Source organism: Canis aureus, chromosome 3 (assembly GCF_053574225.1).
Source record: "Canis aureus isolate CA01 chromosome 3, VMU_Caureus_v.1.0, whole genome shotgun sequence".
In the NCBI taxonomy this organism is placed as follows: Eukaryota; Metazoa; Chordata; class Mammalia; order Carnivora; family Canidae; genus Canis; species Canis aureus.
The window spans coordinates 26488038-26502677 of record NC_135613.1 but is presented as its reverse complement, the minus strand read 5'-3'; the positions used below and the strand labels follow the sequence as shown (position 1 = coordinate 26502677).

Genomic DNA, 14640 nt, shown 5'->3' with positions numbered 1-14640 from the left:
AGAGGGTTAACTGGTGATCTGAGATGCGGAACCAAAGAGAATGGAAGACATACAGAAGCCAAATCAGATACGAATCCACTGCACCAGGCAGTGAATTAGTGGGGGAACCAACTGGTATCCCCCAAAGGAAGGGCTCAAGCATCAAGTGTGTTCATAAGAGCATCAGGACCCAGTGTCCCAATGGTCGGACAGCTCAAGACTGACCTGAGAGAAGTTATAAGGGAGAGATGTGTGTGGATCCTGAGGATTGTCCCTTCTGCTCCTGTCCCTGCATACTGATGGCTTACTTTCCACCTACGACGCCCTCAAGTACCACATGTCCTCAGACCTTGCCTGACCATGGGCTCACCAGGCAAAACCTGCCCTCAGAAGAATACAGATGGGATGCCTGGGTGGCTCAGTGGTTGAGCATCTGCCCTCGGTTCAGGTCATGATCCTGGAGACCCGGGATCAAATCCCACACCAGGCTCCCTGCATGGAGCCTGCTTCTCCCTCTGCCTGTGTCTCTGCTTCTCTCTCTCTCTTTCCATGTCTCTCATGAATAAATAAATAAAATATTAAAAAAAAAAAAGAATACAGACACCCTGATGTGCAGATTCAGTTGGCTGAGCGGGGAGCCTCGTCCTGTTGGGGGCGGGGGGGTGGGGGTGGGATTTTGCATTCGGGTGCAGAGTGAATCTGCTACCTGGCTCGAGCCAAAAAAACAAAGCTCTCTAATTTTTAAATGTCAGCCACAAACCAGCTTGCTGGACAGTAGGTGGGGGTGGCAGTGGCAGGGGAGATCTCTCCAAGATCACAGACCAGGGGCTTTGGCCCACTGATGCTGACTCTCCTGTGCCTGGGCCTCGTGGCCCTGCCTTGCCTGCCCTGAGCATCCTTCCTGCTGGCTTCACTGACTGGCTCCTGCACAGCCTTCAGGCTAGGGGAGGTGGAGGCGGGGGAGAAGCATTGGCAGCCCTGCTGGATTTGGGACTTCCGGCCTCCAGAACTGTGAGAGAATCAATTTTTGTTGTTGTAACCCCCCCACCCCCCAAGTTTGTGGTAAATTTGTTACAGCCGCCACAGGAAACACAGCCCTGGAGTCATCCATTAACTCATTAAACAGCAACACGGGGTGGGGTGGGTAGGGTGTTGGGGGGCAGGGAGGGAGGAGTAAGAAAGAGGCCTCTGAGCAGCACAAACTTCTACACCGAGTTCTTTCCTTTCCTCAGAAGGTATGGTTACCCCCAATGCACTGTTCTGTGACTATTCACATACTCTGTTCATTAATACTCCCCTTGGATAAACTGTCACCCCAATGTGATAGTTAGCTGAAATTCAAAACCAGGTAAATTCATCTTAGAACTCTCTCTGTCTCTCTCTCTCTGTTTCTTTCATGAATAAATAAATAAAATCTTAAGAAACAATTTTAAAAAGCAAGGAATCAAAGACATGCTTCACTCTCAAATGACACCCTGTCCCTTCCTCTGATACTGGGGTGGAGGCAAGATCGCCCTTGAGATTCACTCGTTAACTCATAGCTCACAGTGCTAACCTGTCACGGGGATGGGGATTTCTGACCCGCAGTCATTCATTCGTTCTTTCTTTTTTAAAGATTTTATTTATTTATACATGAGAGACACAGAAGGAGAGAGAGAAGGAGAAGCAAGCTCCATGCAAGGAGCCCGATGTGGGATTTGATCCCGGGACTCCAGGATCACACCCTGGGCCGAAGGCAGGCACTAAACCGCTGAGCCACCCAGGGATCCCCCATTCATTCATTTATAGATTTTATTTATCTGTTCATGAGAGATGAGCTGAGATATAAGCAGAGGGAGAAGCAGGCTCCCTGTGGGGAGCCTAATGCAAGACTCAATCCCAGGACCCCGGGATCACGACCTGAGCCAAAGGCAGACGCTCAACCACTGAGCCATCCAGGGGCTCCTGGTCCACAGCAATTTAGAAGCAGAAACTCAGAAGGGTGGAGAAGGTTTGAAGAAATCAGATTCACTGACAAATTCACCAGGGGAGACAAGTGAGGGGCAGAGAACAGAGTGATGGAAATGCAATAAAACATAGAAAAAGCCCGGTAGTCTGAAGCTGGGGCCCTCAGGCCATGGTTCCACACTACCCAGCACAGCCCCGAACATTCAACATGATAATCCAGCTCGGCAGGAAAAGGTGAATTGTGTTTATTCTGTTTTAAGAAACATGCTATTCCCTTTGCCTGCCTGTGCCTGCAGTGGACTCTGGGGTGGTCCCCCTGCCCCTAGGGAGTGAGACCGCCCAAGATGTCCCAGGCAGAGGGCACCCACCTGCTCCTCCCCACTAACTCTACCGGGGACGCAGCAGAGGGACATGGCCACGACTGTAAGCAAGGCCCGCACGGAGCGGACACACAGCGCAGAAGGAACTCACCCAGGTGTGCCGGGCATGTGAACATGCGAATGAGGGAAGAAAAGAATAAATAAATGAATGGATGAATGTTAAAGTTCTGATGAAACATCTGAATTCTTCCCTGGGCTCTTCCTTCTCTCTGCTGACTCTACCCCAAGCATGATTTCCCTTTTATCAAATTCCTGGGACCGTTTAACCATGGAAATAGCCATGATGGGATTAAGTCCCTGGAGGGCAGATACCTGTGATACAGGCGGATCAGGAAAATATGTAAGAAATGCTGCCTGGTGTCCTAACCACTTTTTTTCTCTTTAGGTTGCAAACTGTTGACGGGACAGGAACCTATAAGGACAAAAGATCCACAAATAAAAATTAGAAACTGCGGTGGAGAGACCCTGCCAAGCACCCTGGTGCCATCCACTCCTCCTGGGTGTGTGTTGGGTGGGGGGGGGGGGGGCGGGGGGAGACCCGAGACTGGCTTCCAACCAACCGAACAGGGCGCTGGTGGTGGGATGTGCCTCCCCTTCTGCAGTCCCCCAAGTGCCTGCACGCCCATGTCCATTCCCGGGGCACCCTGCAGGTCACCCCTTCTCGGCAGCAGCTGAGTCATGCCACGTGCATTGGAGCCCGGCTCTGCCATGACCACACTTACGTCTACGTCTACGTTTCCTCACATGCAAAGCGAGAACAACTCTAGCTTCCTCCTACTGTTGACACAAGGATTAAATCGGTTAAGATTTGAGAAATGCTGACAACAGCACCTGGCACACAGTAAGAGCTCAATAAATGTTTGTTGTTTGTGCATTACTTATGCAACCTTCTGCTGTCCTGACTGGACGACAGAGTCTGTGGGGGCGGCGACAGTCTATCTCACCCGCTGCTACCTTACTTAGCCTTCGACAGGGGTGGATGGAGGAGTTCGAAAGACCACTTCCTGGCATCCTCCTAGCGACTCTGAGCACAGGAGTTCTTTATTCCGAGGTAAGAAAACAGGTCGGGGAAACATTCAATTCTTACCCAGGACCCCTGAGGAAATGAGGGGTAACACGAGGGCCATCTCACTCGCAGACCACATTCTGTCTCTCTGCTGCCGTAAAGACAACTTTTAACAAAGTTAATTTGACACATACTTAAGGACAGCAGAAGTCTTAGCCTCCAGGACAGTAATTAGGCTTAAATAGAAACAATTCACATAAATGAACATAATTAGCACTATGCGAACACGCGGCAGCTCCCATCTCTGTTAGCATTTAGGGGAAGGTGTGATTCCTCGGTGCCGGGAAGAGCATGAGAGGCTGGGGGGAAGGGTTGGCTTTTTGCCCCTCCAATCAGTGTTGAATGATGTGGCTTATGAGCGGCTCTAAGGGAAAGGAAGGTCTGCAGTGTTTGGTGGACTTAGATGCATTTGAGGGGATAGGACAGTCCTCAGTGGGCACCAAAGTGGGACGCGGGCTTGGAACCTGGGGTGGTTGGCGAGAGAGTTGGCCTGAGACAAACGGAAGAGGCCCAAGGTGAGCACCGTCTGGCCTGTGGTTATCACCCTGGCCGATCCCACTTCTCCCTCCGTGCAATCTCTCAGGTCCAACTGTATCCCACCCGGCGCCCCTCATCTGGTTATGCCCTGATGAGCCAGGGGGTGATCAGGGCAGGCAGACAGTGGGGTGGTACCCAGGGTGAGTCAATTCAACACCGCTCCCTCCCGGACCCAGCAACTTTCTCAGATTCTCAAGAACTGTTTCTCTGTCTCTCCAGGTCGAAGGCAAGGGAGGTTAAACTCCTCTGGAGTTTGGCGACAATTCTGACAATTGCCGAGGCCTCGTGGAGGTCTTGGAGGTGGGGCTGTATCGATCAGGAGTCAATCACCTGATCTAGTATTTTTTTTTTCCTTAAAGATTTATTTATTCAGAGAGAGAGAGAGAGAGAGAGAGAGAGGCAGAGACACAGGCAGAAGGAGAAGCAGGCTCCATGCAGGGAGCCCCACGTGGGACTCGATCCCGAGTCTCCAGGATCACACCCCGGGCTGCAGGTGGCGCCAAACCGCTGCACTACTGGGGCTGCCCACCTGATCTAGTATTTTAAACTGGCTTCACCCCACCATTGGCGGTAGGTTTCATAATAGAGGGGTTATGAGTAGTCTTAGCCACTTTCAAGTCTGTTTTAATTAATTTTATCATGACCCGATGTGACAGCCTCAGTATATGTTTAACGCTAGGATTAGGAATCAATTCAATTCAATCCACCCTTGCCCCCCACACTCCCACTGTCAGGACAACTCTCTCTCCTCCGGATGGACCCTCCCTTTCTACCATCTACCTTCCCAGGGGAGGTGACAGGAATTGGGCAGAAGTGCCCGCCTGCAGGAGGTCAGCGGGGGAAGCTGGGAGTAGTGAGTCAGCACCACTCTCAGAAGAGGACAAGCCAAAAAAAAAAAAAAAAAGGAGACAACCCAAGCATCAAATGACAGAGGTCATTAACATCAAATGGTAAGAGGTCACCTGGTACCACAGAGGTCAAGGTGATGCCTCAGGATGAGACTGGACTTGATGCACGGGAGCTCCCCCACAGCACACGGGGGTCCATTGCGACCTGCGCTCATAGGCAGCGACTTGGGAGCAGGTACGTTCTGTTTGTATCACTCCAAGGCAATTTACTCCATTTAATGATTTTTTTTTTAAAGTAGGCTCCAGGGCAGCCTGGGTGGCTCAGGGGCTTAGCGCTGCCTTCAGCCCAGGGTGTGATCCTGGAGACCCTGGATCGAGTCCCATGTTGGGCTCCCTGCATGGAGCCTGCTTCTCCCTCTGCCTGTGTCTCTGCCTCTCTCTCTCTCCTGTGTTTCTCATGAATAAATAAATAAAATCTTTAAAAAAGAAAAATAAATAAAGTAGGCTCCACGCCCAGTGCAGGGCTCGGACTCATGACCCCGAGATCAAGACCTGAGCTGAGATCAAGAGTCAGATGCTCAACTGAATGAGCCACCCAAGCACCTCCATTTTACTCCATTTAAAAATCGGCAATTCTAGTTAGCTGCAACAACAAAAATGAAAGCATCAATTTTTAGGAAGGGGAAGTTGAGAGAAATTATTTGCAATGCAAAAATCAAACAACTAAAAAACCTCACTAAATATTATCTTTGTAGAGGAAGATTCTTTAGATTTAATGGAAGTACTGAAAGAAAAGCTCTCTATCTCTGTGGATGTCTAATAGCTGCCAGTGCATCCTGGGCCACAGTCTATACACATTATCTCACGTATTTTACACCACGACTCTACAACATAGGTCCTAACACAATAAGCCTAATTTTATTTTTTTTTATTTTTTATTTATGAATCATGAGAGACACACAGAGAGAGGCAGAGACACAGGCAGAGGGAGAAGCAGGCTCCATTCAGGGAGCCCAATGCAGGACCCAATTCGGGACCCCAGGATCATGCCCTGAGCCAAAGGCTGACGCCCAACCACTGAGCCACCCAGGTGTCTCAATAAGCCTAATTTTATAGATGAGGAACCAAACCAAGGAAGGTTAAGTACTATATGCAGATTCACACGGCTGGTGGCAGATGGGCTTGGATGCCAAGTCCTTGACCAGAAAGTCCTGTGCTTCGTGGACACTTCGGGCCCCAACAGGAACCAAGATGCTTATGAATAGAGAAAACCGATCCATACCTGCTGCCAAACCCTGGCATCTAGCAGCCTCTGCGTGGCATCTGCAGCCAGGCAAAGAGGGGAAAGCCACAAGGCCAGCCACTAAACGCTTTCACTCCTAAGGGCTCTTGAATCCCTCAAGCTGAAATTTAAAGTAGCCCCGGATGGCCCTCCTGGCTGCCCTCGCCACCAGACAGCCTAAAAGAAAAAGGTGCTGATTTCCATGGGCGCTGGTGCTCTGTACCTTAAGGTCTGAGGTAACAGATGTTTCTGTTCCCTGTCCTAACAGAGACCTGCAGGCAACCTGCTCGGACGAGGCAGCAAGTACCAACTCGGCCAGAACTGCCAGGGGGCTCTGGGGTGGGACTGTGTCCACACCATCCTAAGGAGGGGAGCCCCACAGCCTCTCTGCACCTTGATTTGCATCTAACACAAATGAAGATCATCATCCTCATGCCTTCCCCACCTCACAGAGACCAGAGAGTGTGTTGTCAGCCACACCTGGGCAGCTTGGCTCTGCCACGGGGGTTGGGGGTGGGGATGAGGGGTAGGGGGGGTGTCCTGTCGCCCTCTCAGACTGGGTTGGGGGACAGGCTCTCCCACTCTCCGGCTTCTCCCCCTGCCCCCGCCCCGGCCCTCTCGAGGGGCCTCAGCTATTCTGCTGCACCAACTCTCCCTTTGTAAGAACCTTCCACCCATCCAGAGTCCAGCTCCTGTAACAGACTCCTAAACACACCTCGTGCCTTCCTAATTCTGCTAATGCCACCCCCTTCTCTCCAACTGTCCCTGAAGCCTGGCTGCTCTCCCAAGTTCAGGCCGAATCCTTTCTACTGCCCCAGCCCTGTGAGCCCCTGAAATCCCAGAGATTTACTATCCTATTACATTCCCCAGCTGGCCTTCATGCTCAGCTCTGCACACCAATCCTACCACTTTTTATGCGTGCATGCATCCATGTATGTACCTACCCATCCAAGTGTCCCACAAATATTTATCAAACATCTGCCAGATGGCAAGTGCTGTTCTATCACTTCTAACCATTTTCTTCCCATTCTCCAAGATGACTATCCTCTGCCTCGTGCTCTCCCTAAAAGCTCCACCACCCATTCCCTCTGCAACCTCATTCGATCTCCTGGCATTCGGTACCACCTTAGTCACAAAGACACCCCTGCCCTGACCAATCTCCCACACTCCAGGTGCCAGAACCCAACACCATCTCCAGTGGGGTGTCTAACAGGCAACGTACTGTAGCCAAAACAGAATTCCAGATGCCCATAAAACCCAGCAGCCTGTTCCCCGCCCCTCGATAAATGATTCACCCATCTGTGCAAGCCACAGACGTTGGAGTCATCTTCATCTCCTCTGTGTGGCGTCCTACCTTCCCGTGACCACCCAGCAGTAGACTCTGCTGGTTGTCCCTTCAAAACCGATGCTACAGCCTGGTCTGAACCACAGTGGTTTCTAACCAGTCCAAGGAACATCTCCAGTAGGTCTCTTTGCCACCACTCTCACCTCTATATATTCTTTACAAAACAGCCTGAGTGGTAGTTTTAAAACCTAAGATTTCAGGACACCTGGGTGGCTCAGCAGTTGAGCATCTGCCTTTGGCTCAGGGCAAGGTCCCGAGGTCCCAGGATACAGGCCTGCATCGGGCTCCCCTTGAGGAGCCTGCTTCTTCTCCCTTTGCCTGTGTCTCTGCCTCTCACTGTGTGTCTCTCATGGACAAATGAATAAAATCTTTAAAAAAAAAAAAAAAAAAAGTACCTAAAATTTCAAAGTCCCAAGGCACACAAAGTCCTAATGAGCTGACTCCTGCCTGAATTCACCTGCTGCTGCTCACCACCAGATTCACTGGCCTTCTTGTCGATTTTGCAAATGCACCAAACAGCAGACCTTAGTGCTTGCTGGTGACCCTTCTGCCTGAGGAGGCTTCTCCTGGCTTCTTCAGGTTTCTCCTCAATGACTTAAGCCCTCCCTCCCCCATCAACACTAACAACCCCTTTCTGGCACTCTTCACCTTCCTACCCCTTCAGAGCATTTATCATAACCTAACACTGTTTTAAATGTTTGCTGTGTCCACGTAAGGCCAGTTTCCTCCAACAGAAGATCAGCTTACATGACCCGTGGGAACTACCACCCAGCATGCTGGGATGGAAGGACCCAAGGCCAGAGTGTGTTTAGGATGATTGATTTGTGATGTGCACGAAGGGTGCGGGGTAAGGAGTATAAGTGCAGTCCTGTGGCTGCCACGTGTGTGAACCAGGGAATCTTTGAGGCCAGACAGACAACTGGACTGGCAGGGCAAAGCAGGACAGCACTGGCCAGTCCTCAAGCTGGGGAAGCTCAGGAGCCAGGCCACTAACCTACATGGCAGCAGAAGCCACTGGACCCCAGGGTACCAGCTGATGCTTCCCCATCAGCCCTCTGCCCCTGGACAGACCCTCAAGGGGAAGGCTGGCAAGTATAGGAGCCTCACCTCCTGCCCAGCACCCAGCCTGCCAGCCACCCATCTCAGCTGCTACCACCACACAGCACTTATGGCACATGCCACATGTGGACACTCAGGGGAGTGACCATTTGTCCCAAAGGCATCTCAGACTCGGGCGCAGAGGCAGAACTGGCCTCACATACAGTGGGCCCTCCTGGCCCCGTGCTGTGGCTCTCAGCATCTGCTAAAGGAGTCCACAGGCACTAACCCAGGAAGCCCAGCCACTCCTCGCTGCAGGAGACACGAGTGAATATACCAGGAGGGCGTAGGCCCGGAGTCTTTGTGCACAACCATGCTGTCCCCTTGCTTCCTGTCCCTCAGCAGGCACAGAAATAGTGAAGGCACAAGAGCATGGGCCCTGTCCGTGCTACCAGGCCACAGCCACTTAACCTGGGGGTGGGGAGTTCCTGCGGAGGCCATCTGCTGATCCAGTCTCCATGCTGACCTGCAGCTCCCAGCTGGACCCGGCTCTGGCCACTAGGGGGTTGTGGGGGGAGGGGGGTGGAGGGCTCATGTCCACCTCCGGGACTGGAAGGCTGAAACCCCTTCTCCCGTTCCTCTCTTTAAAAATGCAAGCTGGCAAACTGGGCCCCGAATATAACACTTCCGTAGTGACCACAGGACTTTTCATATCTGCTGAGATTTGTCATAGCCACCGTGGGGAGCTAGTCTCCAGGCCCCCCGCTTTCAGGAAACCGAGGTACGGGCTTCCCTCGCAGCTGGGAAAGCAGCGGCCCTAAAACCAGAGCCCCCCGCTTCCACCCCCAGACCCACGAGCCCTTCTGCACCCACCACGGAGAGTGAGGTAGAAAGAAACCACCAGCCACGCAAAACCCAGAAAAGGCATCCCTTTCTCTCCAAACATTATGAAATCAAAGAGCATTTTGTTGCTTCTTGGAAATTTCTCTCCTTAGGACTCGGAGGCCGCACATTCAGCAGGGTTCCCGCGATCAGCCTTCAAGCTCCTGCCCCCTTCCCGAACTCTGAGCAGACTGAGAACCCGAGCGCTTACCTGCGCCGGCCGTGGACGCCGAGGCCCGGGGCGAGCAGGGCCGCGGGCTTCCAGCGCCCTCCTCGCCGGCGCCGGGCTGCAGGGCTCCCGCAAGATCCCGAAATCCCCCCGGATCCGCGTGGTCGCCGAGGGAAGCAGCCCGGCTCTGAACAAGCCCAGGCAAGCCCAGGCAGAGTCCGCTTCTAGGTCCTCCTCCCGCGCGCACCGGCCGGCCCCGGGGCGGGAGACGCGGCCGGCGGCCCCAGAGCCCCCGGAGTGGGCTCCCCCGGGCGGGTGGGCGCCGGCCTCCCCGCACCTGCACGGAAGGCCAGGTGGCCCGGCGCGGCGCTGGGGGCGGGGCCGGCCTGCGCGGGCCTCGGGGCGGGGGCGCTGCGGGCGCCGGGCCCGTCGGGGTTGGGGTGCGCCCTGGAGGGGGACGGCGCGCGCCCAGCCGTGGGGCCGCCCCGCCGTCGCCACGCTCCCGGGGACCGCGATGCCCGGCCCGCGCGGCCTCCCCGGGGGAAGAGGGGAGAAGGCACCAACGTCGCGGCCGTCGCGGGCGGAGGCGGCGTCCCGGGGCTGGACCTGTCGTCGCCGACCGGCCGGGAGGGCGCCGAGGGCGCGCGCGGCCCCGGGCTGAAGGAGACAGGGAAGGGCTCCCGGGCCGGCCCCGGCCCCCAGCGGCGGCGCCCCGCCCCCACTCACCGCGCCCCGCGTTCCGGCGCGGCCCCGGCCCCGGCCCCGGCCCCGGCCCCGGCCTCGGGCGCGGGGCGGGCGGGGGCGCAGGCCGGGCTCGGCCTCCCAGGGCCACCCGCACGGAGGCGCAGACGCGTCCCGGCTCGGAGTCGCGGGGAGGAGCCGGGCGCCCGCAAGGTGCGCGCCTCCCATTTCTCGCGGTTTCCCGGGCAGGCCCGCCCTCGGGGTTAGTGCGGACGCACGTGCAGGGGCCGCTCCAAAGACCCCGCTTCGCCTGTCGGCGGTGGGGAAGGAGATCCCGGCCACCACCCCGCTGCCAGCCGTCTTGAATCCCGCTCAGCCCGACCTGCCGGGACCTCTGGGAGACAAGCGGCCCCGGGGATCCCTCCGCAAGCGCTTCTGCCCCGGGGGTTGTTGCAGGACAGAGATCTCTCCGCGAGAAGCAAACCCTTCTCCCCTCCTCGCAGACCGACACTCACGACACCCGCAGGACTCCGTGCGAGGCACGTACACCTCGCAGGCGTCTGTCTCCTACCCCGGGACGCGACCGAGACCGACCCAAGGGCGAAGGTCCTCCTGATTTGGTGATGCGGCGGCTCCCTGAAGCGACAGGGGAAGCTCATTCGACTCGTACTGGGGAGAAAACAGTCCTTGTGGAGACGGCAGGGAAGCGGCTGCTGCCCTGGCTGCCCTGGAGTGTCATCACATCTGGGCTCGCAGGAGGGAGCAAGTGGAGGCCAGGTGGGCTGCCCCCATTTGATGGATGAAGATCCTGAGATTAGTGCACAGAGATTGTGGAGCCCAATGTTTCCCACACTTTCCCGGGGATTCTGGAACAGTCCTAGAAAAGTAAAGAGTTAGCCAGCAGGTGAGAATGTCTAGGTGCAGGTGGATGGCTGCAGGTCAGACCGACCTTCCCCCACACCCACCATGCAGGGTAGGGGACAGTTCCCCAGCCACCCTCACCGCAGGATGGCCATCATCGTGGGGCAGATGGGGTGATGATGTTCTTCCCAGATCCTCAAAGACTCAGGAAGATTCAAATGAGGCCAGTGGCTCTAGAGGCAGCACACTGCAATGGAAAGGAAAAGGGGATTCTCCTGACTTGGGTGTAACCTTGACCAATCGTAATAACAGCTCATTTGCCCTGAGTGCTCTCAGTGTGCCAGGCATCATCGTAAACCCTTCCCCAGGCAGGATCTTCAAACAGTCCTGTGCGATTGGTACTGGTACCGCCCCCATCTCCAGGTGAGGACGCCGAGGATCAGAAAGGTAAAACTTGGCCACCGTCACAAGGAAGAGAGTGAGGCAGAACCAGGACCCCAGGCACGCCTTTGAGACCCCCGGCCTCACCTCTGAAGCACTTGCCATTTTGTCTCAATTTAGCAAATTGCTTAGCCTCTCGAGGCCTTGGTGTTCTTGTGTGTACAGACAGCATCAAGTTCGAGGTAAGGAGTCAGTAAATCCTGCGGAACCTCTGCCCCTCGGGGAAATTGGATACACAGCATGAGATACAGTGCCTGCACGTGGTGGCACTTCGGGTCAACCCCAGTTCATCTAAGGGACCTCTGTGGGATGCCAGGCCCTGAGGATGCATTAGCTCTCCGCCGTATGCATATAGCACCTGGGAGCATCCTGTCTGAGTGCTTTTGCCCTCATTGGCCCTTTCTCTTCTTGCTTTCCTTGCAGAACCACCAAAATGCCTTGACCCGGGCAGCCAACAGTTGAATGCATTCCCTTTGGAGACACCAGGTTCTGGCAACTAAAGCATTGGAATAATCAGATTCTTAACACACTTTTTCATCCAGAAAGGCCAAACCATATCCAGGCCTGATTTTCTTTTCCTTTAGCATTTTTGTGTAAATGAGGACTCTTGACAAAGTATATACCAAAATCTGTCTCACTCACCTGTGCCCAGCCCGACCAGGCTCAAGGATGCCAAGCCATCTGTACTTCACCTAGGACCCACCAAGCACCCAGACATACACATACACCTGACTTACGAGCAAAGCAGGGCTATGGAGAGAGGGGGCTATAGAAGTAGTGTGGGCAGACTTCAGTGTATGCCTCCGTCTGTGCAAAGTCCACATCCCAGTCATAGCTGTGAACCAATGTGCCAGAAGCCTTTAAGCCTGAAATGTAACCAAGGAGTCCCACTCTCCAGTCAACCTATGGATCAATCTTGTGCAAAACAGTGAATTAAAAACAAACAAACAATGTCCTGGGATTAGATATGGGGATGGGGCACAGTTTGGGGAATACACTAAAACCCACTGAACAGTACGCTTTTAAGTGGTAAAATTTATGGCAAGTAAGTTATATCTCAGTAGGAAAAGAAAAAAGGAGTCACCAGTCTTCCTTATTGGCTACAAATACATGGCAAGAGCCCCGCCAGTCATCTGAAAGCTCTGGCACTCTTGGTACTTACTTACTGCTAACAGATCTAATCCAGGTTGTTGGTAACACAGGAGCGTCAGGCATCCTACAGCTGTAGCTGTGCTATGCCAGGGCCCTGGCTGTGACCATCTCAGGGGCAAGTGGCCAGGAAGCTGTGGCAGCCTGTCTGTTATGCCCTCGAAGAAAGGACTACAGGGACACAGCCCCAGACTGGACCCTGCAGAAGAAAGAGTTCTTGCACAGAGGGACTTTCTTCCCTGCAACCCTGACATCAGAGAATCACTTGGGAGAGTAATAGTGGAGGGGTCTCGGTATGTGCACACGGCACATGGGGGTGCTCCAGGGAGTCCCCCTAGCATTACAGAGCCCTGTGTCAGCAAGCACAGTTTTCAAGGCCCCATCTCTGAATAAGGAAGCCCAACTTGACTGGTTGGGCTGGTGAAGAAATCGCCACCAGATTAAAAATAGCAAAAAAATGTAAGAAGAGTGCTGCACAAAGGGGAGAATTACTTTGAAATGTTTACTCATTGCTATGCTGACTGGGCATTTTAACTAAACATAGTTTTGAGTTCTGTTTATTTTCCAGTTCCTAAAGTCACCCTTTGGCTTATGCATCAAGTCAGTCTTTTTCCTAATTGAGGACAGAGAGGTCAGCTTATTCTTAGGAGATATCTATCTATGGATTGATTGATCGGTAGATATTTAATACAAATGAATACATACATACGTTATTTACTACCATTTATCAGGTGCTTATTCTATGTTATACTCTGTTAATGTGTTTTACAGACTTGGTCTCACTTGACTCCCAGCAGCTCTATGAGATCCTTAATATTATGCCCATTTAGCAGGTGATAAACTGAGTCTCAGAGAAGCTTCAGTCATATCGCTTAAAAGTGACAGATCTAGGGGAACTGGGGGGCTCAGTTAGCTAAGCATCCAACTCTTGATTTCACTGAGGTCTTGATCTCAGAGTCATGAAATCGAGCCCTAAGTCGGGCTCTGCGCTCAGCAAGGAGTCTGCTGGAAGTTCTCTCTCTCCCTCTGCTCCTCCCCTTGCTCACTCTCTCTCTCTCTCTCTAAATAGGTAAATAAAATCTTTAAAAAAAAATGTGACAGACCTGGAATTTGGACCTCTGCTGAACCCCAAAGGCATGCTTAGCCTCAGAACACAGAGACACTATTTAACAAAGGCTGCAGGGACAGAGGGGAATCCCCTCCATTTTTATTGGAATGAGTGAAAACTCCCCAACCCTGAGTCCAGAGAAGTGAGATTTGCCCAGATCTGTTTGCCCTGCCTGCAGCTTTCATAAATATACATAGCTGGTACATCCTATTTCTCCAGCTCAAAGAGGAAAACAGGGCCAGTTTCTGTCCTAAGAATGGTATGAAGGACATAGCCCCTGCCCAAAGAACCCTGGGAGCAGCAACTTACCCCAAGGCTGTCAGTCCTGCTTACTGCCTCCATCATCCCTCCAGAATAGATCTGGATGGTCAGGTTGAGGTCTGCTGGTTTCCCCAGGTACAGCTGGGCAGGGTGATGCAGGAGGATGCCCCATGTCTTAGAGAGAGCAGACCCACTACCCTCAGTGTCTAGCTCTTTAGAGACAGAAAGTCTTGCTGATCCATATTGGATTATCTAACAAAGACTTACACTGGGGGTCTCCCTTGGTCAGGCTTGGGCCCAAGTGTTTTACAGAAATGACATTTTTTAACCTTCATAAAAACACTAGGCTTTTATTATTCCCATCTTACAGATGAAGAAACTGAGGCGTGGAGAGGTTAGAAAGCTCCCCAAGGTCATGCTGCTAGTTTGGGATGTGAGTCCAGTGGTCTGGCTCCAGAGTCAGCCGCAACCCCCTGTTTGTGTTACCATAGCCTCCTGGGTATTGGGGTGCCAGGTCTACCTGCTTCTCTAGGACTTCCTAGCTGCTGAAGTGGGCTTCCAATGGCTCGTTCCCCAGACACCTTTGAAGTGTGTTCCTTCTTGTTGTCCAACTGCATCAGGGTCATCCCCATCCGTCCCAGACAGTGGAAAGGTCTAAACTCCACC

General features: G+C 53.4%; 2 long non-coding RNA genes across 2 annotated transcripts in view; one reads left to right on the top strand and one right to left on the bottom strand.

Moving 5' to 3' along the window:
- LOC144310407 (uncharacterized) overlaps positions 1-9734 on the bottom strand; it is a 32034-nt gene extending 22300 nt beyond the window's left edge. Inside the window, exon 1 of the long non-coding RNA XR_013376115.1 lies at positions 9516-9734. This is a non-coding gene — a long non-coding RNA (uncharacterized LOC144310407). The remainder of the gene's footprint in view (positions 1-9515) is intronic.
- A 563-nt stretch (positions 9735-10297) lies between these two features.
- Positions 10298-12407, top strand: LOC144310406 (uncharacterized). The gene is made up of 3 exons (XR_013376114.1): positions 10298-10931; positions 11384-11638; positions 11880-12407. It is a non-coding gene; the product is annotated as an uncharacterized LOC144310406 (long non-coding RNA).
- The last annotated feature ends 2233 nt before the right edge of the window (positions 12408-14640 follow it).